The sequence below is a fragment of the Pteropus medius genome, unplaced genomic scaffold (genome assembly GCF_902729225.1).
Source record: "Pteropus medius unplaced genomic scaffold, Ma_sr-lr_union100, whole genome shotgun sequence".
Classification (NCBI taxonomy): Eukaryota; Metazoa; Chordata; class Mammalia; order Chiroptera; family Pteropodidae; genus Pteropus; species Pteropus medius.
In genome coordinates this window covers 6,164,846-6,179,419 of record NW_024354498.1, presented here as the reverse complement: position 1 = coordinate 6,179,419, position 14,574 = coordinate 6,164,846, and the positions used below count along the sequence as shown (strand labels likewise).

Here is a 14,574-nt window from a genome sequence, read left to right as displayed (position 1 = left end):
CACATTCAATTTTATAACAAACACAGAAGTATGGAGTTAGATTAAATTGCTTCTTAGTGCCCCGAGTCTTTTGATCAAAATATAAGTGGTTCTTCTCTTCTTTCATTGTGATGGATAATAGCATATGGTCTTATCCTAGAATTGCAGCCAATTTTTTAATAATAATTTTGCTTTCCATTCAGACTAAATAAAAGTGCTCTATTTCAACCTCTATAAACACTGGTTCAAGTAAGGGTCACAAGCCTTGTAAAAATCGGAGATTTGTTAACATCTTGTAGTGAGCATCGACATTATTCAATAGCACACTTCTCCTTATTTATTTAAAACATTGTGAATATACTCAATTTATCCTAGTATATTTCTCCCCTGAAAGCTAAAGTTAAGATGCAGGATGTCATCAAAACACTTCAGACACTTCTTTTTTTCAATCTTGCAGAACCGAGCTGCTCTTTTTTTCTCCTGCACGCTATCACCAACATGGCTTTCTTAAGTTGAAGGCAGATCACAGGTCAGCAGCAGTGATTTCACACTCATTCTCTAAGCCAGTGCGTATTAATCAGTTTCGGCTGCCATAAGAAAATACCACAAACTGGATGGTTTAAACAACAGAATGTTCTTTTCTCACAGTTCTAAAGACTGGGAAGTTTAAGATCCAGGTGCAGGTCAATCCAGTTTGTGGTGAGGACCTATCTTCTTTCTGTATCTTTACATGGCAGAGAGAGAAAGAGAAAGAGAGAGAGAGAGAGAGAGAGAGAGAGAGAGAGAGAGAGAGAGCGAGCGAGCGCATGCGATCAAGCTCTCTTTATAATCCTCTCATAAGGACCCTAATCCTATTGGATCAGGGCACCACCTTTATGATGTCATCCAACCTTAATGACTTCCTTATCCAAATATAGCCAAACTGCAGGTTAGGGGTTCAACATATGAACTTGGGGGAGACAATATTTAGCTCATAGCACAGCACATCTCAATGTGTCTGTGATGAAAGATCAGGTTGGTTTTGTTTGTATTTAAGTTTAGTTTGTTATGGGCCAATACTTTTGTACAAATCCAGTAAAAATGAATCCCTAGAATACGTAGGGAAAAAACCTACCGACAAGCAAGATACAAGACCTAATTTTTTTTTTATTATTAGATTCAGTAAACATAAAATTATTCTATAATTCTTGTGGTAAAATATATATAACATAAAATTTACCACTTTAACCATTTTTAAGTATGCCGTTTACCAGCACTACGTACAATCACAAAGTGGTGCAACGATCATCACTATCGATTCCCTGAACTTTTCATCTTCTCGAGCAGAAACTCTGTACTCGTTGAACACCAACTCCCCGTTCCTCCCTCTTCTGGCATCATCCCGCCATTTTACCTTCTGACTTTATAGATTTGCCTGTTTTATGTACTTCATATCAATGGAACTATATAATATTTGTCCTTTTGTGACTAGCTAATTTCATTTAATGTGTTTTCAAGGTTCATCCATGTTGTTACTTTTCCTATGCTTCTAAGGCTTTTATTCTCAATTACTCTACTTGTTGGCAGTATTCACTGCAATCTGTGGACCAGCATCAGTCCACAAATTGCTATGAGGCCACACACTGAACAACACAACTCTGTGATATTATGTAATGAGATATATGCTCCTCACATACTTACCAGACATCATCCCTCATGTAAAAAGTGGGAAGGACTGGATGACAGCGAGGGAAATGAGAGTCATTTGTTTGGTAGGTATGACCATCTACGTCAGGGATACTTTCCGTGAAAAAGAAGAGAATCTTCTCATATTTCCCTGCCTCTGTGGCAGCTCACGTCCTACCAATACGGTAAACCGGTGATCAGATTAGATAATGGTACTAATTAAAATAGCCAAAATTTTAGCACATTGAAAGCATAAACCTTCCTATCATGGACAGTTATACATTTCTTCTCTTTAGAATCAAGTCTCTAAGCTACTGCCTATTAATTAGGATGGGTTCCATTATCAAATGGTCCAAATCTAAAACCATATTTCATTAACCTTCTAAGCGGCCTTGAGAATTATCATCAGAGGGTTCAAGATGGTGACCTGAGCACATATCTATCTCCTCTTCTTTGTAAGGGACCTCTTTCCTCCAGCATGTACAACTTCCAACCATTTTCCATTCCACAGCAAATCTCTCTCCACTCTCTCTTGTTGTCCTTAAAAGCACTTGCCTCTCCAACTCTGCCCCATCACCTTACCTCACATGAGCAAATTGATATTTTCTGGCCCGCCAAACATCCCTGAGGCAGGGAAATACTAGGGCTTATTTGAAATGAAGGAAATGGAAAACATAAGGTGAATAAGGAAAAAATTTATACTATACTAAATCATATTACCATATTCTCCATCAACAGATCCAGGCAAGGAGGCTCAGGGAGGTCAGGAGGATAGCTCTCTCAGAGCCTGTGCCTCCCCTTTCTAGACCCCATTTTGGAGACTCCAGATCATAGAATTTCCCACCCAAAAGGACCTAAGCCTGCGTCCAGGGCCTGAGCAAACATCTTCCCCAGGACTCCCAAGCTCCTATGCACCATGCTAGGCTCCAAGAATGGCCTAATATTGTTCCATGTTGGGAAGGGGTGGACAGAGTTGTAATATGTAGACTAGGGTATTCGCATGTGTGCATGGGGGTCCGTGCATGGTGTGGGGCACACCCTAAAGCCAGAAGGAAGGAGCGAGCCTCTGTCCTGCCACGATGTGGTGTGGAGCCCAAGGCGTCCTAGGAGCCTACGTACAGAACTGACTAAGGACTATCTGACAAAGTAGTGAGAGAAACATTTCATTGAACAGTTTGCTAGCTTGACTTACAACTTTGAAACATTTAGACATATAGTACGTAGGCATCCATTGTACTCTTGCTCCAGGCCCCACAAATGTTTGCAGGAACCTGTCTCTCTTGAAATATTTTCATCCAGACAATGACAGTTTCTTTTGTTTCCTCTGTTTCCTCAGTGCTCTCCTCGCCATCCCCAACATTACAGGGAATGACACCGAGGATGCACAGTCCAAGCTCTGGGTTCCAAAGTCTCTTGAAATATATTTTCTCTCTATGTGGCCATGTTATCAATTTGATACTGAGTTAGGGTATTTATGTTTCCAAGTATAAACCATGTGAAAAAGTTAACTGAGATAAGCTAACGTTTCTCTTCCCTTCCACCTTCCACTCCTTAGCAGCAACCATTTTAATAAGTTGTTTATTTATCTTTCCAGCAATTCATCTGCAAATAGAAGCAAATACGTAGATGTATTCTCACCCTTCATCCCTTTATCGCTCAAAATACAGCTTACTGCATACATAGTTCTGCATCTTGCACTTTGTCACTGAATAAAATAGCCCAGAGGCCACACCTTTATAGGTCCACATTTATGGCTGCGTAGAACTCCATGGTATGAGTGCGCCATAGTTTAACTAGTCCTATATCTTGCATGTTTGGGCTGTTTCCGATCTCATACTACTACAAATAACACTGCACTCAATAACCTCGTGCGCCTGTCATTTCATAAATGTGCAGGAGGAGATTTTAGATAGATTCCAATAAGAGCCGTTCCTGGCTCATGGAATAAATGCATCTGTAATCTCAGTAGATCTTACAAACTCCCTCCCATAGAAGTTATAGCTTGCCTCCCCACCAGCGGTGTTTTATGAGTGCTTGATTCCTCTCAGCCTTGCCTACAGAGTGTGCTCTTAAACTTTGAAATAGAAATGGCCATTCAATGTATTTTAATTTGCATTTCTGTTATTGTCAGTGAGCTTAGTCATCTTTTTAGATGTTTAAAGCCCGATTTACATTTCCTTTTTCTATTTTGCTCTTGGCATTTTACAAATAGATTTTAGTAAAGATATTAACCTTTATTTTGTGACAAAAGTTATAAAAGCTTTTCTCAGTTTGTCATTTGTTTTATGCCTTTGCTTATTGTATTTTTAGCCATGCAAATTTTGTTGTTGCTTTTTAACATAGTCTAATAAGTAAGCTAATCTCTTCTGGCTTCTGGGTTTTGAGTAAGAACTAAGAATGCTTTCATCGCTCGTAATTTATAAAGGGATTCACTCATAATTTCTTCTATAGTCTTTTTTTTTTCTTAGATTTTTTATCTTTTTGGAGGAACTTTTGGTATGTGGCATTGGCATCAGTCTTGAGAGTTTTTTGTTTTGTTCCGTTTGTATCGTGGACGCCTATACTTTGCGTGGGTTTTCTATTTCTGTTTTCCTCTCCCGTAGTTATCTACAATTAGCTTTGCCCATCAACCTGTCCAAAATGCCCCAAGAATATTCATTTGCCAAACACGTTAGCTACAATCTTTTGCCCAGAGATCCCAGGAGCCTCAGTTCTCCCAGGTGCAACCCTTATACAGGAGGCTCAAAAACTAACTTTTTCAAGACATGCACAGGGCACTGAAAATCTTGCATTTCCGAGGCTTGGGTTTCGGGTCTTTAGTGTTATTCCTACTGCTTATCTATCTGCATTTTGGCTGGAAAATTAGGGGGCATGTGTACAGAGACAATAAGTGGTCGGGAAAGAAACACTATATGATGTGGGGAAGGTTGCCTGATTGTGAGCTTCCGTTTGCCTTCAATTTTCTTTATGATCTCCCTTCCACTTTCTTCTTGGCCTCGCCTTTGTCTTGTCATTGAATGGTAGTGATTAATCTTCATCATTTGGGCTGTTTTTAAGAATTTTGAAATGCAAGCCTGACTCTCGAAGTTTGCATAGCAGCAGGCTTTTCTCTAGGGAAATATAACTGAGCTATTTAACTAAGAAAGTTTTCAAATGCAGGAAAATAGATGAATGTTGTTCTCTATGAAAATTCTTTTTATATTGAATAATGCAACTGTTAGTCTCCGATTGGTTTCTCAAAAACTTACTGCCAAGTAAACTGTTACTTCCTGGTCCATGCCAACAATGAAAGCTGTTTATTCATTTACAAGTCATAAGCTTCATTTGTGTGCTTTCTCTTCAAAGCAAAAGGCCCCATGTGGTCAGTTTAAATGGCTTAAAGCCAAACTTCTTTACCATATTCTAGAATGTTAACTATTCTGATGACTTAATCTATTCTTTTAAATGTAGAAAATCATCATCTAATGGACTAACTTTTCTTTACAGTGATCTTTTATTTTATTTCCAATTTATTAAAATGATCTTTATTTTTAAAAAATGCAATGATTTTTGAGATCGAGATTATAATTAAAGTGGAAGGGACTTTTGTATTGTGCAGCCAGAAGAGTTCCCTCAAAATCGTTGCATGATGAACTAGAGTAGGAAAACGTTCTCCAAATGTTTATTGATCATTAAATTGCTGAGCTGTCCAACAAATGCATCTTTGTTAAAAACAAGGATTTTCTTGCTGTGAGATGTCCAAACCTTGCTGGCCTGAAAGTCTGCTGAGGGATAAGCGGGTAAGCGCCATGTTTAATTTTGAGTGTGCCCAAAAGCCATAGTAGGGGGGAATGTATTGTTACATCAAATAAATACAGTGATAATTATAATTTTTGGACAATATTTTTCATTTCTAATTTTTAAAAATTAATAAAACAGAGGAAGTTCAATGTAGATAACTTTGCCACTACAATTTTAGATATATGTAAAGCACAAAGAAAGAAATGAGCTAAACCCACACATAACATCCTTTCTTTGTGAGAGATGGGAATCCATATAAAAATATTGCCTTGGTTTGGGTTGTCCCCCAACAGCAGACCCCTAATCAATAATTTAAGTGTAAAGACTTTATTTGGGAGACATCTCAGGAAATACCAGTAGCTGAATGGATAAGTGAGAAAGAAAAAGGAATGAAATTGACAAAGCATGTTATCAAGCTAATGCTTGAGGCAAGAGAATTAAAATTGTTAATCAAGCCACAAACACAGGATACAATGTGCTGATCAGCCTCGCAGCAAGGCCAGGAGGACACCTGCAGAACAAAGGAAGATTTCTATTGGGATTGATAAAAAACCCATTCCCCACACCTGTGAAGGGGAAACAGGCACCAAGAATGATTCCCTGTGGCTGAAACCATGGGGAACCTAAGGATTAAAGGCTGGGAACTGCCAGCAGGCCTCTCATGCTACATATTCTTACCTTTTCAGACTACCTACCCTTTCTCTTCCTCTCTGTATTCCCATGTCAAAGGAAATGAGTTAACAAAATCTTATAAACTATAACCCACAGGAACAAAAAAATGACATAGAAACTGAATTCCCTGAATACTTGCAGCCCCTCCCACTCACTGCCTTCCCACGTCTCTCTTGGTCCCTCTCACTCTGCTTCTGAGAGGAGACCACGCTCTGTCTATGCAGTGTCACCCCTTTTCTAATAAACTTTCCTTTTGACTCTTTGTCGTGTGTGTTAAATTCTTTCCACACTCTTCGCTAAAGGACCCTCTTCTCTCGGTGAAGGGCTTGGTCTCCTCCTCCAACTTGGGGACATTTGCCAGTACCACTGTGGGCAAGTGGAGCTAATCCTTCTGAATTATGGGAAATAGTGCAGACTTTGCCTCAAAGTTACCTCGACAAAGAGGTAAGGAAGTCTGTAGCTGGCTGGCGTCTGTTCTAGGAACATTAACTCTTGGGACTAACGAATATTCAGCACTTGATAAACATTTCATCACAATGTCTGTTTTATTTAAGAGACGATTACTAGGTGAAAGAGGAAGCTATTGGCCAAAGAAGAAATAAAATGCTAGGAGGTTACTGACGACCAACATACCTTGCACCTTGCCTTACTTTTTGTCTGCTATGTTGTCTATTTATTCTATTAGAGGACAAGAGTTCTGTGGGCACTACCTTTTAGTAAGTCATGAAAATACATTGCTTATTTGTTACTCACTTTGCCCAAGAGTGATCTGAGGGCTCACATCAAGGAAATGCTGCTCACAAGGCCTTTGCTTAAGGAAAAGGTCACTTGTTCACTAGCCATTCGTGGAGTATATAACATCAAGCACTGTGCTAGATGCTGGGGATTCGGTGATGAACAAGACAGCATCTTATCCTCATGGACATTTTAGTGTCAGAGGGGGAAACAACTGAACAAGGGTGACAGGTTCATCACACAGACTATCACACACACAGGCACACACGCATGCATGCGCACACCATACATAGTTTAACCCTGATTCTCAGAAATCTGGACGGAGAAGAGAGCAAGGAGCCAGGCGACACCAGCAAAAATATCGATCCAGGAGATTGGAACACCCCAAGATGGGAGAAAAAGAGAATAAATTATTAAGTGGGGATATGAACGACAAAGGGTAAGAGGTTGTTTGAGTATCTTTGATTTGAAAAAGTACCTAAGCTGGAGAAAACCAGCAGTTTCCAAAGCTTAAAAGAGTCAGCATCAAATATAGTGAGCTTAGCTAAGGCAGGACAAAGAAGACAGGGACTCCCATTTTTTAAATCTTTAGTAGAAAAAGACAAATTAAGAAGGAAAAAAAAATGTTACTTGGGGCAGATTATGTAATGTTAATATATGATAGGGAAAACAACCCTACTGAACCCAAAGCCATTTTCCTATTCTTCTCTATTAAGAAGAATGATCTTCACACTGGAAAATATAAATCAAACAGTTTTAAGAGTTTATTAGAGACAAAGATGGTTGAGAAGACTATAAGAGGGTAACAAGTCTTTCCTTTTATTTTAAGCTCTTTGGCTCGCACCAGTTACATCCCAGGATTCTGGAAAAACTTGGACATGAGATTATATTTAATAACTTTGAAGAATCATGCAGTATGTGAGAAATGCTGAAAGCATGAACCGACCAGGTGGCCTTAATTCTTAAAAGTGCAAAGGAGAATTCTGTATCTATAGATTAATGAGCAATTTGTAGAAAAGATATTATAGCAGTCCGTTGAAAGAACTATTTATGAAAACTGAAAGAGGGATATGATTGGCGCTCATGAGGAGAAAATATTCTCTCAGGACCAGAATCATCTAACCCTTAGAATTTCATTTCTGATGGAGACATCTGAATGGTAGATTACAGAATGTGTAGACAGAGAGAATTGAAGACTAGAAAGTAATTGAGAAAGTCTGTCAAGATAACCTTGAGAACAGGCTGAATAAGAGTTGGAAGGATTTTTAATGCTTGAATATCCATACCTCATAACATCTCATTGCCAACCTAGGAGAAAGTTCCCAGTGACTCTAGTTTCACCTTTAATCATTTAACATATTGATCATGATTTTGGAAGAGAATATTGATAGTATACTGACAAAATACAAGAATGACAGGAAGCTGACTATGTTAAGTAAAACACTTAGGTGGCATAATTCAGATCCAAAGAAGCTTCAACAGATTCGATTTTCAGTTGTTCATTGTAAGGTCCCTGTCTCATTAATTTTTGCATTCTTCCAGCAAGTATCTTAGTGCCTGACACTAAGTTCTCAATGAATGTTTTATGACTGTACAAATGAATGAATGAATGATAGAAAGCGTCTAAGAGGATGAGGTTAGTAGCGAAAACTGATAGCTGACCAGCAAAATCTGTCCTCTCCTTCTTACATAGAAATGGAGTTGGGGCTGGGAACATAACTGCTCAATTAGACTGTTTTCCAACCTCCCTTGCAGCTATATGTGGTCATGTGACTGAGTTTTCATTCACTAAATCTTGGCACACGCAATGAATGCTACTTGTAGATCTGTCTTAAGATATGGAGGTGCCTCTTTTATACTGTCCTTCCTTATCCCACTGGCTAGAACTGGAACAGACTTGACAACAGACTGGTATCAAGGATGCAGATGAAGACAATGCCCTAGGAGGAAGGCTGAGCTAAAAGATGGAAGTGACCTGAGTGCCTCGATTACCATATAGAGCAAAGCTTCTCTGATGACCTGGATAGCTCACATCACAGCTGTTATGTGATATATAAGCCACGGTATGAAGAGTTTCTTTGTTATGGTGTCTTAGTCTTTATTCTAACATGAGGTTTGAGGTTAGCTTGCCCAGCCAGTAAGCAATGAAGCAGGAGTAAATGTCAGAGAGTGCCCTAGAAACCCTAATGGCTGTACAAATACAGAATAGGGGGAATCTCAATTAACAGCTCCATGTTTGAAAGAGAATTGAAGGCTTCTGGTAGACCAGAAGACACCTGTAACTCAATGTGCTATAACTGTGGGGAGGGGGCGGGAGGCTGGGGAATGAATGAGCAGTGATTGTCAGACTGAAGTCTTTCTGCCCTAGTCAGACCACAGCTTGCAGCCTTCAGTTTACAGTGCAGATTCGTGTTTTTTCAAAAAGACTCCTCAAATACCTTATGAGAATTTCACTTTACTTTAGTGTTCTGTGGATGCTAGTAAGTTTAGTGAAATTTTTTATTTTTGCCTATATTTTTCCAATAGACAATCTGGATGCCTCCGAAAAAGCATATTCAAGAGATAAGTCAGGATTTATGTGATTTAAACTTTTAAATTATGTCCTATAAGAAGTATTCATTGGACTTGAGTGGGAAGGAGTGGCTCACCACAATGAAGAAGAATCTCAGGGGTACGAAAATAGTAAATATCTTCAAATATTTGGGGGACTGTCATGAGGAAGAGTAATGAGATGTATTCTGAATGGTATCTGAAAATCTTGAATTTCAAATTGCATGAAAAAAAAGCAGCAATTCATATAAATGTAATGTATAAACATATAGATTTTTTTAAATTAAGAGATGCTCATTTAGATTTACAGAAGAATTCTTCCTTTTATAAAAAGATCCACCTCAGTATTCTTTTAATAGCAAGTTCCACTAGGCACTTAAAATTTTTGATTTGCAAAACAACCTCATGGAGTATACCGACAGTATCCCTCAGTTCCCCAGCACGCCATGGTCAGCCGGGCTAATGCAAGGAGAGTCGTAGAAAGAAACTATTGACAAACAAGTAGGAGGCAATAGAGAAATCACCAGGAATGGCTAAGTACCCCAAGACTAGCGACAACAGGGCACAGAAGAGCCAAAGAGAAAGTAGGTACTGAAACCTATACACAGCAAGAATTCAGTGAATTTGGCTACATGTCCTTCCTGCGGCCAAGGATGCAACTTATGATGACCCTACAGGGAGAAGCTGGGGAAAAAACTACCCTGAACTGCACTCTCTTCTCTTCCTGAAACCTGCCAGGGCTCCCCATTGGCCAAACCAAACCAGAAGCCATAAGACAGGAGTCACATTCATGGCATCCATGTAAGTCAGCCTTTTGGTCCATTAAGGAGAAAAGAAAGGGTGGAGAGTTGGTCTGCAGGAGCAAAAGGAAGCCATTAGGAAATGTGATGTGAACTTGAACTTTCTCCTTTATGTATTAACCATTCTGTCACACATCTTCACATTTTGTTCCATATCTGAGCAAGTAATACTAAAGAACCTGTTATAACGAGTGTCCAAAACAAGTAGTATAAACTAATCTAAAATGAAAATGAAAACTCAACATTCTGGAAGTGAAGCTGGTGGTTTTTCATCTCCCTCATTCCCATGGATGAATACTCTCTTTAGTGTTAAACACACTTATGCTAGCTATGCTTGTCTTATGTACTAAACCTATGGTAAACCAAAACAGGCAAATAAATTTTGCTTCAGTGAAAAGTGCCTATGACAGTAAAATGTAGATTTTATTCTCATGAAGCACCAAATGATCCACTGCAAAAGTCTAAATAGGTCAGACTTCAAAAAACAAATAAAGAAAAAAGACAAGATACAGTAATATTCTTGGGCCTAAACGTTTTGTCTCGGTTTTGAATTAGACGAATGCTCTTTCACCGTCCTTGTTCGCTCAGAAAGTGTAAAACATGTCTCATTGGCAATTTTGATTTCAACATGACTCCCTTTTGTAAATACCCTATCTCAGTTATGATGCACTTTTTTAAGGCCTTGGGCAGATTCACAAATTTTCTGCTGCTGCTTTGGCTCCCAAGGCACCTTTTCTTCTTTCTTACAGCACTCATCGATGTGTACTGTAATTATTTAACATGTCTGACTCCTTTGTTAGATTGTGAGCCCCCAAGAAGGATCATGCATTGCATCTTGCAGTCCCAGGAGTAGTTTCCCCAGAGTATACACCCGATGAATTCTTGCCAAATAAATTAATAATAAACAACCTTGCCTTCTGTCTTTTCTCGCTTGCGGGGGAGGATTCTCAAACTAAAAGAGAACACTATCCTTCTTGTGTATCCTCAAGAGTGAAACTCGTGGCTTGGGCTTTCTTTTAAACTTTTATATTTGTATTCATACTTACTATAAAAGCATATGTAAGATTTTGTTACATTGAACACTTAGTGCTGAGAGTCAGTAAACTTTTTTTAAATAAAGGTCCAAATAATAACTATTTTAGGTTTTCCAGGACATATGGTCTCTGTTCCAAGCACTAAACTCCACCCTTGCAACAAAAAAACAGCATTAGACAATACATAAATGATTGGGTGTAGCTATGTAAAACAGGCTTCTATTCTTGGACATCGGGTTGTAAGCCAGGCTGCAATGAGGAACCCTGTTCACATAGCCTGTCTTTCATGTACATTTGTATCTACAGGATCAAGGTCAAGAGGTGGGGCAAAGAATAAATACATTTATTAGTTTGGTAGGTATGGCCAAATTTGTATTACCTTTTTCACTTAAAAAAAACAACAACAACAATAAATAAATAAATATGCATGCTCTCAAAATCAAATTATTCAGAGCTTCTATAGTCAGAATCACAATAGGAGTCAAATATTCAAATATTCATTGAATATTTATCATTCATGGCTATTCTACACAATAAGGAAAAAAAATAACAAAAGAATAAGACAATGTCTCTTCACTCAAATTTTCTAAAATGAGGTCAGCAGAAATCAGTAAAAATGACTGACTTGTATTGTTTACTGAGTTGATTGGTTAATAATTTAACTAATTAAAGTAAATCTAGCCCAAATTCATTACCATTATGGCTACAGACATCCATGGTTAAAAGCAGTCATCTGCATCTAGACTAATTAATAACACTTTATCTTTGTGTCATGAGAATCTTTTTCATATCTTACCTTACATTAAAGATATCACATGCTTTTTTACATCCCCTACCTAACTATATACACAGACTCTGAAGTCATTCGTCTTTGTTTTCCTTGAGTCTTGTTGTCAGGAAATGTTTGATACGATAATAGCCTCTAGTCTTACTACTACAATAACTACTCCCACCTGATTCCCTAGCATTTACCTTGCACAGCTGTCATTCTACAAGGTAGCCTTCCAACTCATGCCTGCCAACTTTCCAGATGTTTGTTATTTTATATTTCATTGCTGGCTTCCCAAGATCCCCTATGATTATTCAAATTAGTGCAATATACAAACTTTGATGACGCTCTCAGAAGAGAAACATCTTGCTTTTAGAGTTGTTTCAAGGAGCCCAGTTTCACAATTCACATTTCACTGAGCACTTTTTTTTTTTTTCAAAACTATTTGATGGATAAACCATCTTCCTAAAGTTATATTTTGGTTTCTCACTGCAATCCAAAAATCTCTGAAGATACACAAACAAAAATCCAGGAGTAAAATTATAAAAGCCAACAATCATCTGCCTTTAAAATGTTATTTTCACAGAGCTAAATTTATCAGATGTCTCCCAATGTTTTTCCTGGGGAGCAAAGGCAAAACAACTCTGTCAACTGAACAGCAGTTCTTACTGCTTTTTCCCCGTCATAGCATCTAATGGAACTAGAACACTTAGCAAATTAACACTGAAGAACGAGAAAGAAGGAAAAGTAGCAACAGCTGCCATGCAAGTTCCCCAGCTTCAATAAAACAGAACTTGAGCAAGAAGTCTTTTTCACAACATACCATTTCTCCTTTCCTCTGAACGTGGATTGTGGATGCTCAAAGCATCACACCATAACAAAACCCATAAAAATTACAGTAATTGGGCGTAATTCAAGATTTTATAGCCCCGGGATCTAATTCAACAAAATAATTTCTACATTAACACAAGAAGTTTCCTCTGTGGTTATGAAAGGAAGGCTCAGAATCATCACCCAAAAACTATTATCCAACACCCCAAGGTTCCAAAACACTGAGGTTGGCATGTGGAAAGATGAGAGGGAAGTTGCGATTTATGACATGAGTCAGCTTATTAAAAAATAATAGGTCTCCGGCCATGCCAACCCTGAACATGCCCGATACCGTCTGATCTCAGAAGCTAAGCAGGGTCAGGCCTGGTTAGTACTTGAATGGGAGACCACCCAGGAAGACCGGGTGCTGTAGGAGTGAAAATAAATAAATAAATAATGGGCTCACAAAAGCTTACCAAAACATTGGCATAATCACAGAAGAACCAAACATAAAAATGGTAATGATACAGTATTAATCTCAATTAACTGGAATGGGCTGTTGTAGCCATGCAGTTTTCTATTCCAAGGAGCACTAAGAAGAACGTTTTTTCTTGTTGCTCTATTACTGCTGCTAGCACATGGTCGTAGCGAGTTTTAAGGACTCGCTCGTTCAATTCTGTTCCAACTCCTTTCTGTGCCTTCCTGGATTACAGAGACTTGAAAGTAACTTTTTTAGATTCCCTCACAGCTAAAACTGTGGATGAGATTTCGATTCTGCATAACAGATGCACTCGTCCAATATTGCGATTTGGAACCAAGTTAAGTAGGAAGAGAGGCCAGGTGTGAGAAATTCACTTTGTGGATGCAGATCACAGTTGAGGAGTCCTAGTTCCAACGTTAGCAGCTGAGGCTGTGTTTTTGCAACTTAGCAGAAGTGGCTCCCCTATCACAGCAGAGGCAGTGGCTCCCAAGCCAGCACTTTAGTGGAAGTGGCCCATTCAAAAAGCACCTTTCATACTGTGGTAGAGAAGCAGTGTGAAGACCCGGTTTTATGGTTTGCTTTGAATGTCGCTCCTGAAAGTCCAGCTTGTAGTCTGACTCTTTAGCCCTGCCAACGATATTGCCAATTAATATCCCTTATTTTTCCCTTTAGGCTTAAGCCAGCTATAACTGATTCTGTCCCTGTAAGTAATCCCCAAGGGATGCAGTAGATGTTCACGTCTCTGCCTTTACACATACAGTATAATAAATGTACTTGATGAATAATGGCCTTAAAATTCTTCAAAATCATCATTAAGAAAATTAAAAAAGGAGTTTTGTTCAAATGAAAGGAGAAATGGTATGTTGTGAAAAAGACTTCTTGCTGAATTTGGTTATAAATGCCAAATCACTTTGAACTTCCAAGCATGACTTAACTTCATTTGAACAAAAATCTCCTTTCACACTCGCATAGCAAGTAAAATATTATAGGTATAGAGGAGTAAGAAAACCAAGTGAGGAGTATACTGAAAGCATAACATAGAATTCAATCAATAAAGACGGCTGTGCATTGGTGGTGGGTTTAATATTTTAATAGCTGCTGGTAAAACTCCAGCAACTGTCCAGGAAAAGACAATGTGGGATTGGAATGAGGTGAAAAGAAGGGACGAAGATGGTGAGAGTCACAGTTTGGATCCCCCAGAAGCAAACCTTGAGAGGTCAATTTGAACGCAAGTATATGTTTAAGAGATAAAAATCAGTATGTGAGCAAGGAAATGTATTAGTTTTCTATTGCTATTGT

At 38.5% G+C, this 14,574-nt stretch overlaps 1 pseudogene; it reads left to right on the top strand.

The window, feature by feature from the left end:
* The first annotated feature begins 13,110 nt into the window (after positions 1-13,110).
* On the top strand, positions 13,111-13,230 carry LOC120594326 (uncharacterized; annotated as a pseudogene).
* The last annotated feature ends 1,344 nt before the right edge of the window (positions 13,231-14,574 follow it).